Source organism: Prionailurus viverrinus, chromosome A1 (assembly GCF_022837055.1).
Source record: "Prionailurus viverrinus isolate Anna chromosome A1, UM_Priviv_1.0, whole genome shotgun sequence".
In the NCBI taxonomy this organism is placed as follows: Eukaryota; Metazoa; Chordata; class Mammalia; order Carnivora; family Felidae; genus Prionailurus; species Prionailurus viverrinus.
Genome location: NC_062561.1, coordinates 194,648,552 through 194,675,290, shown reverse-complemented (window position 1 = coordinate 194,675,290; position 26,739 = coordinate 194,648,552). Strand labels below are relative to the sequence as shown.

General features: G+C 40.3%; 1 protein-coding gene across 4 annotated transcripts in view; it reads left to right on the top strand.

The window, feature by feature from the left end:
- Positions 1–26,739, top strand: part of GRIA1 (glutamate ionotropic receptor AMPA type subunit 1) — a 299,786-nt gene that overhangs the window by 215,408 nt on the left and 57,639 nt on the right. The gene's annotated exons all lie outside the window — the stretch shown is intronic.

Sequence of the window (26,739 nt, the reverse complement as noted above, 5' to 3'; positions counted from 1 at the left end):
GATTCAGACCACCATCCTATGCGACTTTCTAAATGATGGAAGGAGAGCACTGAACTATGAGTGGGTTCTAGTACTGGCTATAGCATGCTAGGTATGGCCCTGAGTAGGTCACCTGACCTAGCAGACCTAGGTTTCTTCATTTTTAAGAGAAAAGGGTTCTCTTTTTCTTAGTTCTGAACAGACCTTGGAAATAATCTAGTTCTAATGGTGATGTAAATTTGCTTCTTGTGGTTCGAACATGGGATTTCTCAGAGGTGCCTCAGATAGTGCATTGAGAGTGCTAGGGTGCCCAAATCAGTGAGGCCGCAGCCTCCACATGGAACCACAGTAGGTCCACTTTGTCTGTTTTATACATTACACTGTAAATATTATTGTTTTTTCAAAAAAAATGATTCCTAAGCCAAGAAAGAAAAAAAGGAGGAAGGATGGAAAGGCGGCAGGGGCATAAAAGAAACTTGAAAACTCCCAATCTAGCCCAGTCCTCACATTTATTGACCTCCTGTCTTTGTGTATGATGTTCTTTCAACTACATTCTGGAATGTTCATGTGACAGATCCCCTCCAGTTTATCTGATATACAAGCACTGACTATATTTCCCTTTCCTTTTACAGTTGTTCAGTGTCTATGAACTCCTTTTCCATTAGGCAGTCCCTTGTAGACTACCAAGTTTCTAAAGCATGTGGGGAGGCATGACTTAGAACTTGGCTGTCATAAATAGATTTGCACACATTGTCACCTTCTGGGGGCAAGTTACATAAATATTAAGGCCTTATAGGCAAGTGCTGGAGGCATCTTAGCCACCTGTCTGTTTTGCATTTGAGTGTCAATGAGAACCAATATTCCTGAGTAGCAAAGGAATAAAATCTTCCTAAGGATCTTCCCTCAGGACTCATTTTGGCTGCTGTATAATTTAGGTAGTCTCATTGTTCACCATTATAATCTTGTTTTTCTTTAAATAAGAAGACAGTTGGGGGGTGGGGTGCGTGGGAGAGGAGGTGTGAGACTGGATGCTTGGCCAATACTGACAAACACATGGTGAAGAGTAGACAGAACCAAGTAGGGGAAGGACTTGCTTAAAAATAAATCAGGCCAGTAGATAAACAGTGGGAAGAAATGACTCTTAGCTAGTCAGTATAACATAGGGCCATCACAACATGCATATGTCCAAAAAGACCCATGGGCTTGTTTTTCTCCATTATTTCTTTCCTTCATCAGTGGGCATCTCAACTTCTAATGGCACCCAAGTGGTCTGACCTCAGGATACGTTTTCAGAGTCTCCACCCATTCTCCGATTGTCTCAAGTTGGTGGCCCACAAAAGCTAAGTCCTCTGGGAGGCATGTTTGTGTTTGATCCGCACAGAATTTGGTAATGGTTGTGCAAAGCTGAGTGGCAGCCACCCCCTTAGCTGATCCTCGCACACTCCACCGCACTGCAGCCCCCAGGTAACCACCTTAATTCCTTTGTTACTCAGCTGGCCCCTGGGAGAGTATTTGAGTTTGTGACCTCGGGCTGCAAAAGGATTTTCAAACATTGTCTCCAGGTCTTCTAAGGGTTCCACTAGAGTATCTTAGGAACTGACACTGAGGTGAAAAGGAGACTATGAAGGACCCATCCCAGCCTCCTTCCTCCCAATCTTTGATAGAACACCTCCACTCTATGCCTGTTTTTTTCACTGGTAAAATGGAACTGTTACCACCTTAAGTATTGTTATGAGGTTTAAAATAGATTGATATATGTAGGACCCATAATATAATATCCAGGAAGCACTATAAGACAAGGGCCATTTTTTATTATTTTACTGATTTTATATATTGGGCTTCTACTAAACTTCACTGGAAGAAAGGGTGCTCACACTGATGTGAAAGCCACTGGACTTCTCCCTTCTTGCGAAGTCCAGGGACAAAGCAGAAACAGCCAGTGGTTGATCCCAGAGACCAGCAACACCAGGATTCCTGAGACTTCTTCTCACAGGAACTGGGAGGAAGGATTTGTCATTTTGGATTAAAGAGTCTTACAGACAAAAGAGTAAACATTACAGAATAAGAAGTAATATCTACTTGAGGTGAACTTTTCCTTACCAGGCCCACCCTGGCCATTCCCAGAGCTTAGAGGCCTGTAGAAACCCTGAGAGTCAGAGTATACACTACAGTGTATCCTGGAAATACACGCTAAAAAGAAAAGGAATGTACTTCATCTCACTTGGGCCATACAAAAAAGACAAGGACACTTAGACAGTGAGTGATCAGAGCCAGAGACCAAGCAAGCAGCTGTAAACATCAACAGAAGCTTTTATTGTTGCTGTCTATGTATTCCCTGATGAAGTCATACGTGTCATGAGCCTCTGACATGCAAAGTACTGTGTCAGAGACACTCTGGGTGCTGTGGTGGGAAGAACTTTAAGGGGCTTGTTTGCATCAAACATCCTTTCAAACGAGCTTCAATTAGTTACTCTTGCTGTTTACTTAAAGAAAATATCGTAAATCCTCACTAATTTAGAATTTGGAAAACCAAGTGCCATCTGAATTACATGTATGTACATTCATACACAAGTAGATTTATCTCTTTTAATCTCTTCAAAGTTCATGTTCATGTCTGTCACCCAAAAGCCAACAAAATGTAGCTAAATGTGGTTGCCTGCAATTAACACAATAATCTGACCACAGCAATATGAACAGATAGTTATCTTTCTTACGTTATTAGAAAAACAGAAGTAGTCAGTGGTTCATGGTTCAGTGAAATCAGGATCTGCTGTTTTGTGACTGTCTTGACATTTTCTCATATTCACAAGATGGCTACACCAAGATATTGCGTCCGTGTTCAAACAACAAGAAAGGGAAGGAGTGTTGCCATTTCTGTCTCTTTGGATCAGAAAAACAAAAGCTTAATGGAATACTCCCTACCCCAGCAGCTGATATCTGCTTCTATCTTATTAGTGAGAACAGTGGCCCTTCCTTCCTAGTGGCAAGCAAGGCCAGTAGAGCAAGAATTTAAGTATTCTAGCCACTAGAGGGGAACATATGGGGATAGATGTTGGGGGGGTCAACCAGCAGCACTGGCCACAGTACCTGAAGTCAATGTTTTTCTGCACTTATATCATGAATAAATCATCTGTAGTTAACACATTCAATGACATATGCCAGTAAATCCTCTTGAAATTCTTTAAAGACTTTTCCCACCTCCCTTTAACATATTTATATGTGAAATTGGTTTTGTGTAGGCCATTTTAATATTCAGAGTTACAATTCAGTTTAGCTGTGATCACACATTACAATTTTTTTTGATTAGGCCGATGGTGAGATTAAAATGCTATCCATGAATTGACTTCATAGGCCTGCTTCTTGTGTCCAACGACCTATTTTTAAGAGATCTTTAGATTCATTTTCCCATGGAGAGGAACATTTTGAGAAGAGATATATTAAAGGAGGGACAAAACTGTCAAAACAGCAAAATTTATCTTTAGTTCCCTCAATCTTCTTTTCTGTACCCTTTTCCCCCTATTTGTGACCAGTGTCATTCATTTATTGGCCATGCATGGCATGCTGCAGTGGGCTGAGGATATGACAATATATATCAATGAGCAGCATGGGGGCTGGAGTGTTTGCTTCAAGGATCTGGCAAGAATAGTGCTGTAAGACAGACATTAAACAGGCAATTGTGAATGTATAAATTGTGATGTGCTATGAATAAAATGACCCTGCTATAGCAATAGATAATAAGGGAAGTAGAATTACAGGGGACTTACTTAAGGAGTTCTGAGAAAATTTCTCTGAGGAGTTGATAGGTGAGAAAGAGGTAGGCTTGCATAGAACTGAGAAATGTACTAGCCATGTGCAAGGGTCTGAGATGGAAAAGAGCTTAATGCTTTCAAAGATGGAAAGAGTACCCAGTGAATGAGAACAGGGGTTTGAGATAACATTAGAGAAGTAGGCAGAGTCCAGATTATGCAGGACCCTGGACTGTAGTATAGTTTTGGAGTTTTACTTTCAATACATTGAGAAGACATTGGAGAGTTTTAAGCAAGGCAAGGATTGATTTAGATGCTAAAATACCACTCCAGGGAGCTATGAGGAAAATGAATTGGGCAGAGAATAGTCAAGAGTGGAAGCAGAGAAACCAAGCAGGAGGATCTTATGGCTGTCCAGAGGAAATTACAGTGATGGAAATTATGATGGCCAAGGAGATGGATTTGTGGGATACTTTGAAACTCGAACTGACAGCACTTGCTGATGGACTGGATATATGAGAGTGAGGAAAGGGAAGAGTCCAAGGTGGACCCAAGAGGTAGGGAGCATTTGGAAAACATGGAACCACAGTTCCAAAGACCTTTAGCTTTGGGCAGGATCATTGGGATGATATGGTTTATCCATCTCATGTTATGCACAAAGAAACTGAGGCCTAAGAGGTAAAAGGGATTTCCTCTGAGGTGACCAAGACAATCCCTTGGGCCTGTTGATGCCCAATCCAGTGCTGCTTACCAGGCAGTCTCAACCCAAGGTTCTATTTATTGCCTGCAAGTGAGCTAAGAAGGAGCCTCTTCAGCTCTTTATTCCCACAGCCCCCACTTACTTATTGGCTTGTTCATGGAGTCAGTACTTTTCTGGGTTCGTATGACCTTAGTAAGCAGAACAAGAGAGGTTTAGAAGGTCCTAGAAGAATAGAAGAAAATGGGAAATTATGACTGCGGCTTTCAAAACTCTTTTATTCCTGATCTTAAAATGTATCAGAATGTATGATAATTATCTCCACCTAGTGAAGATAATTAGTCTCAGTGAGAAGTCTCAAGTGGAAGAGTGATGGCACTTTGGAGATCTCCAGGAACCTTATACCACACACACCTCCACCCCAGCTAATCTACTTGTCGGGCCAAGCAACTGATTCACCATGGGAACAGGATAACCAATGAGCAGATCCGAAACTAATAACCAACGACAGTCTGACCTTTGCATTCATACAAAAGTTCCATAGCAACCAATATGCCATGACACTGAGAAGTGATGAGAAATCTACCCCGTGCACCTCCTGTTTTCCCACCTCCCCTCCCAGAGGCAGTCATGCAAATCTCCTTCTCTTGCTCATCTTGTGTCATTTAAGTGTTGCAGGAGGAAGGAAGGGATGCTGAGAGTAGAAACGCAGGGAAGTTGATGGAAGCCACCTGAAATTATAGAATATTTCGCCTTTAGAAAAAAGCCTCTTGTAGGACACAGATTCATTGCTGCAAGGAAGAATATCACAAGGGCGTGTAGACAGTTATGATGCAAGAAATGTGTGACAGATGCTTTGTGCCTTGGGACTAGGCTTGGGGGTTTCTGCTGGGACCACCTGCATCAGAATCACCTGTCCCTCTCCATTGACCCAGGTGAGGGGATTCTGCAAATATAGCAGGTGTGATATGTGCAGGGACTGTCTGGGGGTGGCCCCATCCCTGGGGAACTTCAGCTCAGTGCCTCCTTCCCTTTCAACTTTAATCCTCTGCTACCTGGTGGCTAGACCCAGAGCCAGGCTCCAGTGCCCTGCAGTTTCACAGACCATTGAGAAACACAAGAGTAGAACTTTCAGAAACTCCAAAAGCCACATGGAAGTATTAAAATGAATGCAGTGACAGGAGAATAAAGGCTTCACTGGATACACAAATGAAAAGCATCATTTTCTGCATCTCGGCCAGCAATTGTGGCCATCAGTAAGAGGGAAGTCAAATTATGCTCTCTCTCTCTCTCTCTCTCTCTCTCTCTCTCTCTCTCTCGTGCTCTGAAAGTCCAAGGTTTGAACAGTTTAACTGAAGGGAGATTAATTTTTTTTCTTCCAAAATCACAATATGCAAATTCTCAGAGAGTGTTTCACTAAGCTGAAAGAGATGGTTAGGGCCATTTATTCACTCATGAAATGTTTATTTAGCACCTATTATGCAACAGATTTGGTTCAAAGTGCAATAGGAGATATTACTGAATAAAGCAGACAAAACTCCCTGCCTTCCTAGGAGCTTACTGTTTAGTGGGAGGAGGCAAGCAATAAACAAAACACCTGTAAAATGTCATCAACACCCCCATCCCCATTTGATAGGTGAAGATTCTGGTATACAAGGAGGGGAAGGACCTAGGCAAGGTTGCATAAATTGTGAGTGGAAGCTCAGAAACACAAGAATGGAGGTCATCTGTGGACTGTGGTGAACTGGGACATGCATAAGTCAGCTGGAGAAGGCCATTCCCACTCAGTTCTAGACAGTCACTGCTCTGGGAACACTGTACAAATGAAACAAAACATGCCAAGATCCAGCTTGTAGGCCACCAGTTGGAGACCCCTGGAAGAATAGCAAGGAGTATAATGTACCACTGTGTTTTTAATGAATTCAGACACACTTGAAATATTACATTTATGTACTTTTTACAGGAATTTTCCCTATTCCTCCTCCATTTTTGGTTCCAAGTATAAAATGTGATTGCTATGTTTTTCTCACCTTTCACATGCCTTAGAAAATCCAGGCCATGGATGGGGGCTGCACTAGAAGAGAGATGGTCCCTATGTCTTGTTAACTAAAAAGGCCTGCCCATGACAATATCTTCCTATGTTCCACATTTTCCTAGAGAAAACTTCCTGTTTCCTTTTAAACTTTCTCTGCACATGCAGCATCCGGGACCAGAAGACCCAACTGTTCATTGGAAAGAAGTACGAATTCTACATAGGGAAAAGTAAAAGCATTATGAATTGAAATGATGGGGAATGTATGCTCGTACTCCTATGAGGAGTCTGGCGGTTTTGAATGTGAGTTAGGTACACCATCCATCTGTGGCAAATGAATACTTTTGCCCTAGCTATGTTCAAGGAAGATAGTAGGTGAATTAAGCCCAAGGTACCCAGCAGAAGGTAAATGGTGTCAAGCAGACTAACAGAAATGGCACACCTAGGTGACAACAGTCCTGGTGTGTCTCCAGTGGCTTAGGAGGACCTTAAAATAAGGAAGCACAGTACTTGCTGGAGGCAGAATGCAGCTGTTGTCACAAGGGGCAGGCCCACAGGACTGGAGGAGGGGGTAAAGGAGCTTAGTAGGAAGCGCAGTCTCAGCCTGCTGTTAGCCCACCGGGGGAGTCACCGCCTCTGTCTGTCTCACTTCTCCTTCTTCAAAATGGAAACAAGATGGTCCCTAGTATGTCCCCAGCCTCCCATCTAAGGTGTGTCTCCCTTCGATTCCCAGGTTCAGCCAAGGCTTTGGCCAAACCAAGTTGTGCTTCATTTTGATTCCCCAGCCCTTGTCTGCCCTGGTCATCCCTTCCACTTGGAGTGACTGTTCCCATCTTTCCTGGTTCAACTCTTCCCCCTTCACAAATACTGTCTTCCCAGCCCTGATTACTCCTCTGAAGCTGTGCCTCATAATAATGGTTATGCCTAAACTCTGGAATAGGGTTGCTGCAAGTGAATCCTAGCAGCCGTGCAAGCATGGGAAGATTGCTTCCCTGCACGTCAGTTTCTTCTTCTGGAAAATGGGGTTAAGAAGAAATACTGAATGTGTATTTTGAGTATAAAATTACATAGTACCTGGAAAGCTCCTCCTTTTGTACAGGGCTGACCCAGAGACGGTAAGAGCTGTTGATGTTGCTGGTGCCATCACAACTGTCCCTGCATGTCTCTGAGAGTGTCCTTCACCTTCAGCCCTGCACTATAGTTACCATGTCTATTCCTCACTGAGACATAGACTGGCAAACTGATCTCTTCAGCTCATCTAAAACCTGACACCAGGTGTTGTGTATTCAAACACACTCTTGTTGAAGTAATATGTCACTGTCTAAGGATGTCATTTGTTTCATTTAATGGAGAGAAAGCAGTCCAATGGAGAGAATTTCTGGTCATCACTAACTATCTGTGCCATATGGAGAAACTCAGTCCTCATCTATGAAGGGACTTAGAGATAAAGCAGGTAGAATTAGAGAAAAGGAAGGTGAATAGACCCAGAAAGCAATGTTTCCTGTTATCCTAATATTGCCAGTTACCCCATTTCTATCTCTTGGCTGGAAAAACAGTAGTAATGATTGTTTTCATTTGTTGAAACTACTATGTGTCAGGCACTCTGGTGTTAGATCACATTACTTATCATCATGACAACCTCTACCTCGGTACATCAACACCATTCTACAGATGAGAAAACTGTGGCTCAGAGTGATTAACTCTCTTGTCTACATTTATACAGCAGAAATGGGATTAGAATCTGTGTTTGTCCAATCTCAATACCCATGTTTTATCCTTAACAAATTTCAGTCTTCTAAAACCAGACATCTTCTAAAGGTCCCTGAGGGCTCCCTGTAGATTATTAGAATTCATGAAAAATAACAAAAGAAAGGTACCCATTTTCTTCTGTAGGCTCCCTAACTCTGATTTTTTTCAATGGACCTTTTTTTGCCTTGGGTTTTCATTCCATTATTATTCTTTACAGTTTCTGTGTCTTTACAAGCCATCTACCGAGGAAGGAGAGGTGAACACCCAAGAGTGCACTCTGTCCCCACCAAGAGGGAGTGCAATGTGGCCAGCTGAGTGAGAGACAATTGAAATAGAGACAAAAGCAAAGATACAGGTAGTGCTACCTCAGAGAGGCCAACCTCTTGGCCTCAGCTGGGAGGTGACCGTGGCATAGGGTAGGCTTCATAGTCACAGCCAAAGGCTGGAAAGGGCATGTGATCTCTTTAACTACAGCTCTTTAGGTGGGAATGAGGTAGAGGGAGAAGAGGCAAAAAGGATCACAAGTGGCCTTAAAATTGTTAGTGGCAGGGGGAAGAAACATTTAGGGTGCACACATTTATCCTACAGAAATGGTTGTGCAAATATGAAAAGACGTATCCATAAGGATGTTCCCCCTCACTGTTTTTAAACATCCAGAATTTGCCTACAGTCCACCAGTAGAAGCCTGCTGATAGAAGTGATGGTTCATCAGCCAGGGGAACCCAATGCAGCTATTAAGGTAGAAGAACAAGGATGTCTATCCTACTTTGTGAAGATCTTCAGGGTTGCATAGCAGGGAAATAATGGGTTGCTGTGATTCCACTGGTCCCAAATTACAGGTCCTTTTCACTACACCAGGCTGTCTCTCTGGAACACAGGGAACTAGGGGAATGTGTAACTGAGGGCTAAACTCTGAGCCCTGTGGATTTGGCACTAAATTTATTTCTGAGGAAGGAAAAATTAGTGTGGGCTGTGGTAAAGAGAGGCCTCTGGGAAGCAGTGGGCTGTGCCTTGAAAGATGAGATAAGATTTTCTACAAAAGCAAAGAGAAATGAAGAGGGAAATCTCTGGCGGGGGAATGTTGTGAATACAGGCAGAGAGCTCTCAAAGTTTAATGATAAACTCAATACTGTGACTTTGGGGGACCTATAACCTCTGTAAAGCCATTGGAGTAGCACCCAAGAAAAGAGTCTGAGGTGGGCAAGTTTGGGATAATTCTTCAGTGGCCATCAGGAAGAAATTCCCAGCTCTCCATGGAGCACCTTTATTGATTGGTGTTAAGGCTTGGTCTATCATGGATGGAACAATGTCAGCCAGGTCTAATATCTAGAATTCAGAGGATCCTGGCTGGGCACTCAGGGAGTCCCTGCCAGTGCTGCTGCCAGTTATTTATCTCCTGAGCAGCACAGAAGGAGCTTTCAGGCAGAAAGATGCCTTCCTTATCTGTGGGAAGTCTGGCTAGGCACCCACCTAATATTCATCTTCTCTTTTATGTCCTGTTCTCTGTGTAGATACCCATTCTGGGGATGGGGAGAGAGATTGGAGAGGGAGTTTATTTTGTTTTATTTCTGGTTACTATGTGTATATATTTCTGTAGACATCAGGGAGGATTAATCCATCAAATGTTTTAACTGAGCACCATCTTGGGCCTAAACCTTAACTTAGTCACAATGCTAAGCATTATGACAGATGGAAAGAAGCAAGAAACAGGAGTTCAGACCTCTGACTTTACAAGTCAGTAGAAGAACCAAGATACACAAGGAAAAAAATGGATAATAAAGCAAAATATGTATTTGGATAATTCCCAAGTGCAAGATTGGTAGTCAATAGGTAGAAAAAAAAAAAGAAAGAAAGAAATATCACTGAGGACTAGAGTGATCTGGGCTGGCTTAGTGAAAAAGGAGAGACTTGGGCTGCTCCCAAAGGATAGAGTTACATGTCTAGAAGGAACTCCAGGTAAGGCAATTGGGCAATGGGGGAAGCTCAAGCAAAGAAGGACAACGTATCACAGTATTCAGAGACACCTGGGTTTGAATCCTAGTCCACCAGTTACTAGCTGTAAGACGTGAGTCAGTAACTTAACTGCCAAGCCTCAGTTTCCTTTCAACATGGGGTTATCAACGCCTATATCACAGGATTCTTACAAGAATACATGAACAAACAAAAACCAAATCATGTTGCCTAATGCCTGGCATAGGCCAGGGTTTAAAAAATTTTAATTTTCTTTCCATCCTTTTGTGTTAATCACATCACTTCTCTTCCACTTTATCTCTGGCCTCCCACCAATCATTTATTCTCTGCTGAAAGGTTTCTGGGACTCACTGCATGCATCTCCTTATCTGGCCCAGCACTAGCAGAGGGAAGTTCAGACGCTACTCACAGAAGAAGGAGGAAGACTTCCAGTTACAGTGTTATGACTGGAGGATATGGCAGCCTCACTCCTCCTATCCCAGGGTTATTTCTCTCTTAAATCATAGACACGAACTAGATCTGAGCTCCCATCTGCCTCCCTGGCAAAACTCATCTCCTGGGCAGTGACGTGTCCCTGCCAAACGACTTTGTCTACCAGTCCTCTCCTTACCTCCTGGGCATCTGATTTTGTTTCTTCATGGTCAGCATTACAGTGGTTTTCTCTATTTCCCAGAGTGACAGACACTGGTTATGCAGGACTTATAAGTATGCAGGACTTTTTCAACAGAGTAATTAAGGGCATGAGCTCTGGAGTTAGACCTGGGCTTATTTCTTCCTTTTAATTTTCTGTGTGACCCTTAGCAACTAGCTTTGTACCTCAGAGTCTCTGTTACTATTGCTATGTAACATGAGTCTAAACTTGTGGCATAAAACTACAGCTGTTTTATTATGTTCATGGAATGCATGGGTTAGGAGATTTTGAAGCTGTTGTCCTAAATACCTATAGGTGCCCTCTCCATGCTTTACTTGGGCTTCCTTACAGCGTGATGGCCAGTTCCAAGGACAAGGGACCAAAGAGAAGGTGGGCAGAAGCTGTATCACCTTTCATGACCCACCCTGAGAAGTCACATAGTGTGACTTCTGTCATAGCCATGAGTCCAGGCATATCAAAAGGGAAGGAATCTTCAGTAGGACAAGTGTCAAAATCACATTGTAAGAGGAACATGTGGAATAAGACAGATTGTTGTCGCTATATTTGGAAAACACAATCTGTGGTACCTTGTATATAAAGTGAAAATAATCCTTTTTGGAATCATCGTAAAGATTAAATAAGTTTTTAAAGTACTTAGTGTGGTAGCTGACATGTAATCTATAAAAGTCATGCATTCATTCATTCATTCTCCCCCTTCCTCTCCTCCTTTCACCTTAACCTCTCCATCCCTGCCTCTCTTTCCCAGAGTAGAGATATAGACACATATGTGACATTTATAGTCAGTGCTTATTAATGTGTAGTCAGTGCTTATTAATATTTTGTATCCATAATAGATGCTAGTAATTATTTAAGCTAATGAGTCTATAGATTAGGTCCCTAATGAATCTACAGAATAGAGCCTTAAATGTCAGGTAGTTTCTTACCTAATCATCTCATTTTATACTTTGGAAAACCAAGGTTGAAAGAGTTTGCAAAATGGGTTAAATTAACATGGAGCATTTTATAATCCAGACTTCAATGAAGCAATTGTGTTGAAAATAAATCAAGTGACCCTAACAATGAACAATTTTTCAAATGACTGATGTTTAAATTTCAACACCTTTCAGGATATGTAGGGCCTTTAACTTCATCATAATCCCTAAAGGCAAATGAGAAGGGACAGGAGGAACACAGAGCTTGGTGTGTTCTTATTTTGCAGATCTGAACACTGAAATGAGCCAGGTCACTGCCTTTGCTTTTTTGACACTATATATATTGTTCCTGCTCCTCACAGCCAAAGGCACCACATTTAGGCAATATTTGCTCAGTGAATCAGCAAAGCAGAACAGAGATAGCAAAATTGAGATGGTGTGCCTTTTCATCCCTGCACTGAGAAGTAAAGCTGAGGCAAACAGAACAAAAGGGGCATGGTTTATTTTTCAACAAAGCTGTGTAGGGAGCCTAGCTGGCTAAGGACAGGAGTCAGAAGGCATAATTGTGGCCAAGTAGCCTTGGGCCAGTCACTTTCCTTCTCATGCCTCAGTTTTACAGTCTGAATGATCTGCTTTTACAATGTAAAGTGTTTACTGAGCGCTTGTGACCAGTTCTCTTCTTAGTTCCATGAAAAATACACAGAAATAAGAAATGCCCGATCTTTGCTTCAATGATGCTTATAGTCAAACTGGGAAGATGTGACTAACACATAAAGAACAGAGAACTTACCAAGCCCGGGTGTATCTTGGGACCCAAGTGCCATCCAAGGATGACCCAAAAAGGAGAGATGAATGTTGGTAGAAGCTCAGTCCTCATCTACCCATCTGGCTGGAAAGGGAGAAAAGGCAGACACATCATTAAATAAGAAGCAAATCTACCAGGTTTCCTTACAAAGCCAATAGCTCCTAAATTTCATTATATCTCCTATATCAGAACTCAAAGAAGAAAAGGAGGATTTTTATACTAATACAAAGAAGATTCATAGTTTTTTTTTTAACCTCAACCTCTTTTTTAGTCAATGGATTTTTCCCTCTTAAATTTGATTTGAAATGCTGAGCACAGGAAGATTTTAATTAGAGTTACTGTTTTCCTCTTATCTTCCCCCTTTGACACACAATTTACTTTTTAAAATTTTACTGAGGTATAACACACAAATAAATAAGTGCACAAATCATAAATACATAGGTCAATTAATTTTCATAAAGTGAAAACACCTGTGTGATCAGAACGAAAATTAAAAAATAGAACACTACCAGAATCTCAGATACCTCTTTTTGCTTCCTTCCCCATAGAAGAGTCATCACTATCCTGACTTTTGACATCATAGATTAATTTTACTGATCGAGCTATTTTGAGTCTCATAAGTAGAACCATACAATATCTACTTTTTTGTGTCCGGCTCTTTTTGCTCAGTATTATGTTGTGAGATCCATCCGTGTCGTCACACTTAGATGCAGCCCCCCATCCTCATTGTTGTATAGTATCTCGTCATGTAGAGACATCATAATTTATCCATAAATAAATCCATAAGTGTGACTGTCTTTCCAGATAAACGTTTTGGTTGTTCCCAGCATGAAGCCATTATAAATAATCCTGCTCTTTCTTGTAAAAGTCTTTTGATGAACATACAGAATTTCCATTCGGTATATACCCCTGTTACAGATTGTGCCAAAATTTTTTTGCCTACTATTTTCTAAAAGCAAATTTACATCCTCATAAACAATATATGTGTTCTAGTTGCTTCATATCTACCTTTTGCATTTTAGTAAGTGGTGTCATAATATCACATTATGGTTTTAATTTGCATTTGCCTGATGACTCATAGCTTTTTCATATTTATTAGCCATTTGTATCGCGTTTTTTATGAAGTGCCTTCGAAAAAATTTTCCTGTTAGGTGGTTTTTTCTTGTTGTTATATTATAAAGCATTCTTAAATATTTTTGGTGACACATATTATGAGATGTCCATTATCAATATCTTCTGTTCTGTGGCTTGTCTTTGCACTATCTTGACAGTGTTGTATGATGAACAGAGATAGTTTTAATGTAGTCAGTTTCACAAGTTTTTCCTTTATGGCTAGTACTATTTGTGTGTTCTTTTAAGAAGTCTTTGGCTACCTCAAAACCATGAAGATATTCTTCTATAATTTCTCCTGAAATTTTACCTTTCACATTTAGATTTGTGCATCCCATAGATATATGCAAGAGTACAGGATCAAGGTTTGTTGTTGTTTTGCATATGGATTTCCTATTGAGCCATCATGATTTATTGAGAAGGTCATCCTTTTTTCCCCCACTGTATGTCCCTTCCTCATAAATCAGGTCAGGGGCAAGTGGGTGGCTCAGTCGGTTAAGTGTCTGACTTCAGTTCAGGTCATGATCTCACAGTTCATGGGTTCGAGGCCCATTTTGGGCTGTGTGCTGACAGCTCAGATCCTGGAGCCTGCTTCGGATTCTGTGTCTCCCTCTCTCTCTCTTCCCCTCCCCCTGATCATGCTCTGTCTTTCTCTCAAAAATAAGCATTTAATAAATAAATAAATAAATAAATAAATAAATAAGGTCACCAGTTGCATATAGGTCTATTTCTAGACAATTGATTCTGTTCTGTTGATTTACTTGTTTATTCTTGCCCTTCCTCACCCTATATAATTACTATAGCTTTATAATGCCTTGATAACTAGTAACCAGATGCGTGGAAAAGGTTGTTCATGGGTGTTAAAACAAAGGCTGGATAATTCTATTGGGGGTAGGGGGTGGTATAGAAAGGATTCTCATATGAGATCATGTCTGCAGTGTTTTTCTAATGTGAGATACCATACTGTGATCCCACTGGAACATCAGGATTGTGGTTTCTCTTAAAGTTATACAATAAATCAATAGCTGAAACCCAGTCAGTGATTTTTCTGGGCAGTGTTTCAAAACACCTAAAAGTGATAGATAAAGCTCAGGACACTTGTGAGTACAAAAGGCATCCTTTAGCATCCTAACATGGAGCATGAGGCTGCCAGAGAAAAGACAGAGGATTAATTCTCTTTCATTTAAATTAACCTGATAGAAAAAATTCCATGTCAAATGAGTTCGAAGGTAATGGGGAACAAAAAGGAATTTGTTGTGCATTCAAAATATGGCTGCTTTTATTGACTTTTAATCTCAACTCAATGTGTGAAGAAAGGTGTGGATTGCATTGGCACACCATAAGAGAGATGAACAAGTAAAAATTGTAGAGTTTTTTTCAGATAGCATGTTTTGTGCCGATTGATTCTAAGGGTATTACTAAGTAATAGATGTGTTGGGGCAGTTAAGCTAGGGGTATTGACTGAGTCGTGAATCACCCTGGTCTCGACACATGATAAAAATAAAAATAACTCACAGAAAAAGCAAACTCATCCATAGGCTTGAAACACAGAGTAAAAATTTTTCTTTTCAAAATTTGGTTCTATTTTATCTTGTGAATTATCCACCCTTGTTTAAGTCAACTGTACTGAAATGCTAGGACTTTGAAAAGGATAAACAGTGTTCCTTTTTGTTGCAACAAAACAAAACCCCCACATTCAATAAATCAAAATTGTACTGACAAAAATTGAACAATTCCATCATTTGCTGAAACCTCTAAAACCCTCAGATTTGTTTGAATATTTCTATAAACAATTCAATCTATCAGAGTTGGCAAAAGTATATGTTAGAGCACTTACAGTGGACAAAACTAGGCTAGGTAAGTTGGATATTCTGAAGGAGAATAACATGTGGTCTCTAAACACTCATAAACACATTCCATTATTTTTTACTTCATTTAGTGGGGGAAATGCCCATTAAATAATTGAACATGGGTGCTAGCTCTCTTATCTCTGCCCTTCAGCATCATAGCACTCTTTATATGCTATTACAGTTGCGTTTTAAGTACCTAATGTATAGACCATTGCTTTTGAAATTTTTTGTGCATAAAAGCTGTCTAAGGATTTTGTTAAAGTGAGATTCAAATTTAGTAGGTTTGGGGTTGGGCATAAGATTTTGTATTTCTAATAAACTGCCATGTGAAGCCAATGGTGCTGGTCCAAGGACTGCATTTTAAGTAATCAAGTTGTAGGCTCACTCAGAGCTCCCCAAGAGTAAGGACCTCTTTGTCTTGCCCACCACTATAACACTAGCACCTACCACAGAGCCTTGATGAATATACACTGAGTGAAGAAGTAAATAAATGTCTAAATATTACTTATGATTTGAATTTATCAATACATTTTTATATTGGTAGACATGAAAAAAGTTTAACAGTATGGGCATAAATACCAAAATAAGAATAGGCATGGCCTACAAAGAAAGCATGATGGAAAGATGTAGGAAGTAAAATAGATGGGAAAGTAGTATCAAATTATAAAGGGTTTTGAAAAACAGGCAAAGGACTTAATATTAGGTGGGAAATAAAGAATAAATCCATATAATTTCCTAATATAAACTGGTACAATTGTTCTCTAATATAAATCAATATGATCTCCTAATAAATAGGAGAGTGGTGGGCTGACAGTTTTGCGATGCTTAATCTGGCAGAAATGGCCAGAACAGCAGTAGTCAGCATATTTCTCTTAATCCTTAAGACACTGTGATTCCATGAGTCCTCTTTTTCCCTCAACTAAAATGTGAGCTCCCTAAGAGCAGAACCCAATTTTTACTCATCTTTATATCCCGGTTTCCAGCAGAAGGGCTGATGTATAAAAGCCACTTCATAATGTTCCATGTTTGGATATGCCACTCATGGTAGTCCAGCAGTGTCATTAAAGTTCCAGAAGAAAACGAAAACATTTCTAGGGTGTCTTGATTGTGGTATGCCATAGAGAGTGTAAATAATCTAAAGCAGAAGCCAGGAGAATCCATACATTAGACTCAGATCAGTAGACGGGAGTGGACAGTTACAGACACCAGGACCATGGAGAGCTCCCAGTGAGTTAGCCTGACTCTCTGGGTCCTGTAATCTAAATTTGCTATCATCACTATTTTACTCTTGTGAGACCATTTTCTGTAAATGTCAATTAAAGTAAAGTGATAATAAAAATGGAATCTCTTGGAAAGCTATATGAACAATCAAGCTTTGTCTAATTATATTCTGATCTACCTATATCAAGAGAGTATGGTATTTAAATCAATGTACTCTTTGATAAAGATCTATGTGTCTGTTGTACCAGTCTTGACTTTCATGGGTTTCAGTGTCTCAACTCAGAAGATGCCTGTATTATGAGATCCATCAGAATCTGAAAATGCAAATGTTTTATGGCATTTCCCTTTGACATATCTCAAGGGAAATCGGGAAGCCAATTTGAATTACATTTAAAGACTCAAGAAAAGCTATTCATCCTTAACAAGTGGAACATTAAATAGAGACCTGGTGGTCCTGTGGTCACCTCTGTTTCCCTCATATTACCACAGTTCCTGGTCATTTGGTCATTTAGGTTGTCCTTCCAATTGGGGCAATTGGAGTTAAATTAGATCCATTAACCTGTAATTCATTGGTATTTTCTTAACACTTGAATGAGAGAAGAAAAACAGTTGCCATACTAAATCTTTTCCCAACTATTAAGGTCTTTCTTATTTTATTTTCTATAAGCTTGGACCCAGATTTTTTCCTAGTTCCATTCTGGTTCTGAAAAATAAACATGAAAAGATTGTCCAGTAATTGTCATTAACCCTCAACAATGTATATACACAGTGCTAGATAGTAGCAGGGGAGAATATCTATTCAGTATTCAACAAACATTTATTGAGGGCTCACTAAGTGCCTACAAAAGAAATGAAAGTCACATTCCTTGTTTACAAAAAAGATTAGGGAAAAGGAGGAAATTGCATTTCTTGAATAATTTACCATTAGACATACATTGTGCTGGATTTACACATATTATCTCATTAATTTACAATTTAGTTAAAGAAGAATGAGAAGGATGATGATGTTAATAGTTTTAATGATAGAACTCGCTTAACATGTACCATGTGCATGATACTGCTGTAAGTTCTTGCCATGTGTTATCTATTTAAATCCTTAACAACCCTATATTTATCTGTAAGAATCCTACACCTATGAGGTAGGTATAACTACCTCTGCTTTAGAAAACACAACTGAGATTTAAAGAGGTGAGGAACTTCTCTAGGTCACACAGCTAATAAAGTAGGGAGCCCCATTTTTAAATCAGGTCTGACTAGCTCCACAGCGTGTGTTCTTAATCATCCATTATACTGTCCCCCTTACAAATCACTTAGAAATGCCAAGATCTGTCATATTCTGACCTGAACTCCCTAGAAAGGCATCTTTTGTCCCATTTAAGCTGAACGGTTCACTATTCCCCAACCACATCAGGGCCTTTTTTCACTCCTTATTGGTTATGGCTCTTTGAGTTCTTGTATTTCATGGTGATGGAAGGGCCCGAGCTTGACAATGAAGAATGAATAGGATTTTAATGGTGGGGGAAGGAAAAGTAGTTCGAGGAGAATGGCAAACTCACACTTCTAAAGAAGGATTAAATATGGAGCATACAGCCTAAAAGTGAAGCCAATGGAGATAATTTCTGGGATTGTGGTGTTGAAAGAAGGTAAAGAGTCCCTGCTTTGTCTCTCCAACCTCAATTCAGAGTACTTTTCTCTCCCCCTTTCTATGCTGGCACCACACTAGCCTCCTTTTGGTTCCTGAGGTGCATGATACATTGCCTTTCTAGTTCAGGACCTTTGTTTTACAGTTCTCTCTACCTCCATGTTGCCCTCCTCCATCCCCACTTTCCCTGATGTTTACAACAACAATTAAGTGATGTATTAACTTATTGTGTACTAAATGACCATCACTCACACTGGAATGTAAACTGCACAACTCCTGTATATGTAACTTCCTAGCCACCAGCAGTTGTCTGGCATCCAGCCTAGTGTCTGGCTCACAGCACATACTCAGTAAGCATTTGTTGAATGAGGGGTTTCTCTTATCCAGGATTTCTCTAAGAGCAGAGGTTGTCCTAGATTTCACCAGAGTAATTGTAAAACTACCAAATTAAAAAGGAGAATTCCTAAGACCTAAAAAAGCATTTAGGTTTACAGTTGTATCTACTTCTAGTCTCAACCAAGATGGATATCATATCCTTATGTATAGAGCCAGGCTTAGTCCACAACTTCAATCAGCCTACCATATGGTTACTGAAATGCACTGTTCTGGCTCAGTGCTATGCACAAGGGGGAATACTGTGATAAGTAAGGCGTAGTCTTGCCCTCAAGAGGTTCACAATCCAGTAACCAAGCAATTGTAATGTACTGTGATGTGCACTGTGTCAGAGGAACAGCAGGACATTATGCACAGAGGAGTGACCTAAACCCAAATTAGGGAAAAGACCAGGGAAACCTTTGTAGAGTAAACTACATTTAGAATAGGATTGGAAGAAAGAGTAGTTATTACCTAAGTAAAAAAGCACAGGAAGGGTATTTCAGGCAAGAGGAATAGCATATGTCTTGTGGGCTATTGTCAGGAACTTGGATCTTTTTTTTTAATTATTATTTTGACTGTGATGAGGATATTTAACACAAGAGCTACCCTATTAACAAAATTTTAAGTGTATATTATTATTGACTATAGGTACAATGTTATATAGTAAATCTCTAGAACTTGTTCATACTAATTAACTGAAACTTTATGTCAATTAATTAGTAATTCTCCATTTCCTTCTCCCCCTAGCCCTTGGTAACCACCACTGAGAAGTTTAGAGCAGGGAAATGATTTACATTTTTACATTTACATTTTTTAAGGATCTCTAACTCAGTGGTTCTAAGCCAGGGATGATTTTGTCCACTGGGTGACATTGGACAAGGTCTACTGACATTTTCAATGGGCAAAAATGGAAGAGGGTACCTACCAGAATCTAATGGATACAGGCCAGGGATGCTGCTAAAAACCCTGTGATGGAGAGTACATCCTCCCACCACAAAGAATTATCTGGCCCCAAATGTTAATCATTGAGGTTAAGAAACCCTGCAAGTTGCTCTGTGGAGAATAGCTACTATAGACCTAAAGAGGGGAGACCAAGCAAGATGTTATTGCATTAGCCCAGGAAAGAAATAATGGCTAGGAGTATGGTGATAACTATGGAGTTGGTGAGAAGTGACCTGGCCCCAAATGTATTTTTGAGGTAGAAACAATGGGATTTCTGATGGATTGGAAGTGGAGTGTGAGGAATAGAGAGCAGTTAATGTTTTAATCTCTCAGTAACTAAAAGAACAGTGATGCCATTTACTGAGATGGAGAACATTAGTGGAAGAATAGGTATGAAATGGAAAGAAATAAGGGTTCGGTTTGGAACAGGTTCATGAGTCTGGGGGTAAGGAGGAAGGTCCAGTGTTGATTTCAACATTTTGGGAATCATGCACATACAGTCTATAAAGTCATGGGAGTAGATGAGGTTACCTTGTGGGATGAATCCAGATAGTGAAAAGGAGACATCCAAGTCTTGAACTCTTGAGCATTTAGAGGTCATGAAGAACCATAAGAGAGGGAATGTGAAGGAGCAGTGAAGAAAGAGAAAAACGAGGAGAGTTATGTCCTAGAAACCAAGTGAAAGGAGTGTATCCAAGAGGATGGCATAAACACCTATGTCAAAGGTTGCCATGTGATCAAGTAAGGAAAAAATAGGAAATTGGCCATGGAGTAGTGCTAAGAACTGTGAGCTAGTGGAAATCACTGTGTTTAGAAAACTGGAACAAGCCTTATAATATAAAAGCGCATTTATATAATTATTTCTGTAGAAAGTCTGACTTCAGATTTCCATGTCTTCTTATCAGAAATGCATATGTATACACTGGTAGGTTATGCCCCTCTGCAATCATTTCCATAAGAGAAAAGAAGAAGGAATAAGCAAATTAAAACCTTTAATTAAAATTCATAGACTGAAGCTGGACAGAGAACCTGGGCAGAGGCAAGAGATTTTTGCATATAGTCAAGATGTGATTGAACTTTTTGTGATGGTGATTCATAGTTCATGTTTATCAAGGAGACAAGCTCAGACTCTAGCCTTATCTATGATAATTCAGTGTTTGGGAGTGGATAAACCCAGAAATCATTTTAATGACATCTCCCTGGATTCAAAACCACTTTAACTCTTCTCTGGTTCTTTACCCTGGAGAGAAAGTCTCATTCTAAATATTATCCTTAATAGTGCAAAACACAATTCCCTTGAGTGAGATTTAATCACACTGTTGGGTTCTCCTAATTTCTCAGTCTCTTCATACCAATGAATAAGGATTTCCCTGGTAAAACATAAGGGACTCTCTAATCCTACATCAGTCAAACTCCCCCTCTACCTTTCTCAGTTAGTTGCATAAAATATTCAACTAGGCCAGAAAAGGTACACACACAGCCTCTTGACCAGGCTTTGAACTAAGATCCTCTAAGGAACTTTTGGGATAGGGCTAAAGTGAGTATTGGGAAACATTAAGGAATGATATTCCCTCTCTGTGGCCTCACCTCTGATTCTCTCATTAAAATATGTAGGAAACAAAATTAAGGTCAGGGGCGCATTGGATTGGATTGGAAACCTTTGAAGTTTAGAGTGGCTCAATCTTCAGTTGGGAGGATGGGTGGTGACATATGCCAACATGCAACAAATGGTTTTAAGCATCATAATAATCATGACCACTGTTTATCCAGTACCTACTAACATTATCTCATTTAATCTTCTTTAACAACCCATTGAGTAAAGTAATTATAACTTCCATTTTTACAGATTAAAAAAAAAAATGTGTGGGGCACCTGGATGGCTTAGTCGGTTAAGCACCTGACTTCAGCTCAGGTCACAATCTCATGGTTCGTGAGTTTGAGCCCCACATTGGGCTGTATGCTGACAGTTCAGAGCCTGGAGCCTATTTTGGATTCTGCGTCTCCCTCTCTCTCTACCCCTCCCCTGTTTGTGTGCTCTCTCTGTCTCTCTCTCAGGAATAAACATTTAAAAAAATTTTTTTAATGTTCAAAAAGATTACATAAATTGGCCAAACCCACACAACTCACACAATTAATAAGTCACTCTGACTAAAAACCCAGAGTCAATTACAGTTCTATCCCGCCAAAGCAAGAGTTTACAGTCAAAGATTTGCCTTCTAAAACCTAGCTCCAACATTAATTTTGAGGGTGACTTTGGCAAAAGTCATTTAATCTCTCTGAACCTCAGCCTGGTTTTCCTCACCTGTAAAATAATCGGGACGACCTTGACAATCCCCAAGGTACCTTCTGGCACTTGTGTCTCTGATTCTAACTTGTGATATCAGAACTTCAAACTCTCTCATTTGTAAAGAGTGTTTTGATTTTCAAAGTACAGTCATCTATTATTGTATTTGATCTTTACAACAACCACGAGGCAGGCAAGAATTATTCCCTCTCTTGTGTTTTACATACAGATGGGGGAAAAGACTTGAAATGAATTAGGTACCTTGTCCATAGTTAACACAGCTACTCCCTAGTCAACTGCTCTAATATACCAGGTACCTCTCCTTCTCCTTTATCTCAGGCACTTTTTCTCCCCCCCTGAGGCCTACCCCAGTTTTCATTCCCAGATTCCCAGGGATATTTTCATTACTAATTTACATGCTAACTGCTAAGAAACTACAGGAAGGGTGTGTACAGGGGCCCCCAGCACCATCAGGGTGCTAAACAGGGGTGAGGGACTGGAGCAGGGCCCATCTCCCCAGGAACACACCCAAGGAATGGGAACTAAGGCTGAGTGCCCATCCAGACAGGATGCAGAGAGGAGAAACAGTGGATTTTCCTGCAGGCTGGGAAGTGCAAGGTTGTAGATGTCATTATCTGTGGCTGTGTGATAGCGGGGATTCTACAATTGTGAGAAAGATTCTACTAGAATATTTGCTTCTTCCTGGGGACTCCCTGTCTCAGAAGATGTCACCATTCTCTTCTGAGATACATTTTTTTAAAGTTTTTATTTTAATTCCAATTAGTTGACATAAAGTATAATATTAGTTGCAGGTGTACAATATAGTAATTTAACACTTCTTAAATCACCCTGTGCTCATCATTACAAGTGCACTCCTTAATCCCCATCTGCCCCCCCTCTCTGGCAACCATCACATTGTTCTTTATAATTAAGAATCCATTTCTTGCTTTGTCTCTTTCTCTCTTTCTCTCATTTTTTTCCCTTTTGTTTGTTTGTTCTTAAATTCCTTCTGAGATGCCTTAACCAGAAACCTAGTAGATAAGAGGAGGGAGAGAGGATAACCTAGGGATTCGAAGGCGAACTCTGGACTCAGGCTACCCGTGTGTTGATGGGAACACACCTAACCTTGACAAGTTTCCCCATTCATAAAATGGAGCTAAATACTACTTTCCTCATAGTGTACGATGAGAAATAAATATAAACGTCTTGTAAAATGGCTGGCACAAAATAGTCAATCAAAAAATAAAGCCTTCAAAAATCAGTGAGGTCTCTCCTTCACCCTCTGTGTTCAATGAGTCTTCACACAGAGATTCCACCTCCTAAATCTACGTAAGTCTCCCCACATTGTTTCCACCCTTGCTGCTACTGTGTGTCCACATACTCATCACCTCTGATCTGGGCTCCTGCAGTATTGCTGATTCATCTACATGCTGCCATTCTTTTTTTTTTTTTTTTTGAGAGGTAGATAGAGCATAAGTCAGGGAGGGGCAGAGAGAAGAGGGAGACACAGAATCCAAAGCAGGCTCCAGACTCTGAGCTGTCAGCATTGAGCCAACACGGGGCTTAAACCCACAAACTGTGAGATCATGACCTGAACCGAAGTCAAACTCTTAACCCAGTGAGCCACCCAGGTGCCCCACCATGCTCCCATTCTTCCTGCTACCTCACCCTAATCCATTCTCCACTCTGCAAGGTAAAGTGATTTCTCACAACATATGGGTTGTTCATGTTGCCCCCTGCTTTCCATCCCTCACTGTCTTTCTGCCAGAGTCCTTCTGGTATTCCAGGACCCTGCACAGCCTCCTTGTTGGCCTCATTTCCTACTACCTTGCACCCTCCCCACCAGGGCCCCTACTGTATTTTTCTACTGTTCCTCTGTGGGGGAAACCACTGATCTCTTTTACTCCCATATCTTTGTTTTTTATTATTTTCTTCTGCCTGTTACAACCTTCCCTATAATACAACCTTTCCTGGTGAACTCATTCTTTAGGTCTTAGTTGGTCCTTCTCTGGTAAGCCTGGGAAGTGTCATCAGCACATGGCCTGGCACAAAGAAGGTACTTAATATCTGTCAAGTAAATGGCAAGGAGTGACAGCATCAAAGTCAATTCAATCTTGACTCCTTAAACTGCTGCTGCCTGAGGATAAGCTGGGCTCTCAGTCTGGGCCAAAATTCAGTTTCTAGGTTATGTCAGAACCCAGAGCTGTGAGATGTAAAATAATGGAGGCCCTTCCTTGACATTCCTACATATGCAGTAAATGACAAGCAATCTTCTCAGCCCCCCGAGGCCAGACCGGTACCTAAGACACATGTTCTCCCCTCTTACTCTTTTCCCCACTTCATCTTCCTTCTCACAGACTTCTCTTTCTCACCTAAACCCAACCAGTGAGACACATGACGTCTCTTATGAGAAGAAGTTTTATCACATCTCTAGAAAATTCTTTTCTAATCTCCCATTGCTTTAAAACCTTGAGTTTTCATGGCTGCTAATTAGAACTGTCAGTTTAGTGTAAGTCACTGGAAGAAGTAGAATCCCTTGGAAAGAAGAAAAAGAGACTAAGAAGTTACTTCAGCAATTTTCAGAGTGATTTATGAGGTGTATTGTTGATGCTCTTATTAATTTCTTTTTCAAATATATGATGATAGAGAGTTAGTGTTGTCTATAATAACCCAGCAAAGCACATGCAAATCCCTATTAATACACTAGCCCTAGGAACATACAGGGGGATATAAGCAGAGAACAAATGTTTGGCATCTGAAGTAAATTTTGTTTTCAATTTTGTGTTCAATCCAAGGAACATTTGTTGAGTGCCTAATACATACGGGGTTGTAAAGGAATCAAAGCTGAAGGTCCTACCCCTGTCCTCTAGTTGCTTATGATCTAGTTGGGCAGGGGTGGAGGAGTACAACTCTAAAAACAGGTAACACAAGAGGCATAGAGAGAGAAAGGATGCAGGTATGGAAGACTGGAAGGAGAACTGGGCACAGTAATGGACAGTAAGCATGAAGGCAGGCACTGAGGCAAGCTTGTCATCTGCTGCATCCCCAGCCCAGTGTCAGGTATAGATCAGCATTTGACAGAGTTGCAGCAGGGATGAAACAAGGACAGTTGGATCCGAGTTTCATCCCTGCCACTTAGAAAATATCTGGCCAATCACTATCTTTTCTGAGACTCAAGCTCTTCGTCAGGAAAAGGTGACTGTGAAAGGAAAACTTCTTACTAGGGGGCTGTAGTGGGTTGAGAACTTGTGGTTGCCACGAATGCTGCCACTAGATATACCTAACTCCCTTCCTCTTATGCACAGAGTAGTATCACTCGTCTCTTTCCATACTGATGCTAGGTGCTGCCATTTTATTTCAACTGGCCAATGAAATATGAGCAGAAGGGGCATGTGTCACTACTGGGAAAAAGCTTTAAGAGCCACTGTGAAACTAAGGATGTTCCAGACAACTGCTGTTTTGTTGGTCTTGGCCCTAGAGGGAAGGTGAGGGAAAAAGAGCCCCCAACCAACCCACCGTATACATGTGGGATGAACAAGAAATTCACCTGTAATATAACAAGTGTTGGCAAGGATGTGTGGAGAAATTGGGACCCTTGTACACTGTTGGTGGGAATTCAAAATGGTGTAGCCACTATGGAAAATGACATGGAAGTTTCTCAAAAAATTAAAAGTAGAACTTCCATATTATTCAGCAATCTTCCTTTGGGTATTTATTCCAAAGAATTGAAATCATGATCTGGAAGAGATATTAGCACTTTTCATATTCTTTGCAGCACTCTTCACAATAGCCAAGATACAGAACAACCTATGTGTCCATCAATGATGAATGAACAAAGGAAATGTGGTATATACATATAGTAGAATACTATGCATCCTTAAAAAGGGTGGAGGACATTCTGCAATATATGACAATAGCCATGAACCTTGAGGATATTGTGCTGAGAGAAAAAAAGCTAGTCACAGGACAAATGTTGCATGATTCCATTTATATGAGGTGTCTTAATAGTCAGATACAAAGAAACACAGAATTGAATGGTAACTGCCAGTGGCTGAGGGGAGGGGAAAATCTGGACTTATTAATCAACGGGCATAAAGTTTCAGTGAAGCAAGATGAGTAAGTTCTAGAGATCAGCTGTATAACATTGTTAGTTAATACTGTTTTGTACACTTAATATTTTAAGAGAGTATATCCAATGTTGAATCTTCTTTTCATAATGAAATGATTTTTTTTATAAAGAAGGAAATATATGTGGGCTATTTTAGCAAGGATTTGGGTATCTTTTGTTATCATAACATATCACTGCATATAGAATTTAATAAAGAGATAAAGCCCTTCATACAACCTAGAGTTTAAATAATATAATAGCTAGCAAAGGGACAAAAGGGGATTGCATCTGTCTGAAAGAGTTGGGAAAATCTTTTTGGAGATAATGTCATCTGAGATGGATTTTGAATTTTGGAAGGATATCTAAGGGTCACAGAGAGAGAGAGAGAGAGAGAGAGAGAGAGAGAGAAAGGGAGAGAGAAAGAAAGATGAGAGAGAGAGAGAGAGAGAGAGAGAAGGAGGGAAGGAAGGAAGGAAGGAAGGAAGGAAGGAAGGAAGGAAGGAAGGAAGAGAAAGAGAGAAGCAAGAAAATAAAAGGTATGCAAGAATGAAAGCACTCAGAATGGATAGGGAAGGTAAATGTAGCCAGAGCAGTTAATAACTAATAAAAATAGTAGTGAGGAAAAAATAGCATAGATTAGGCACTTACTATATGCTGGTCTCTGT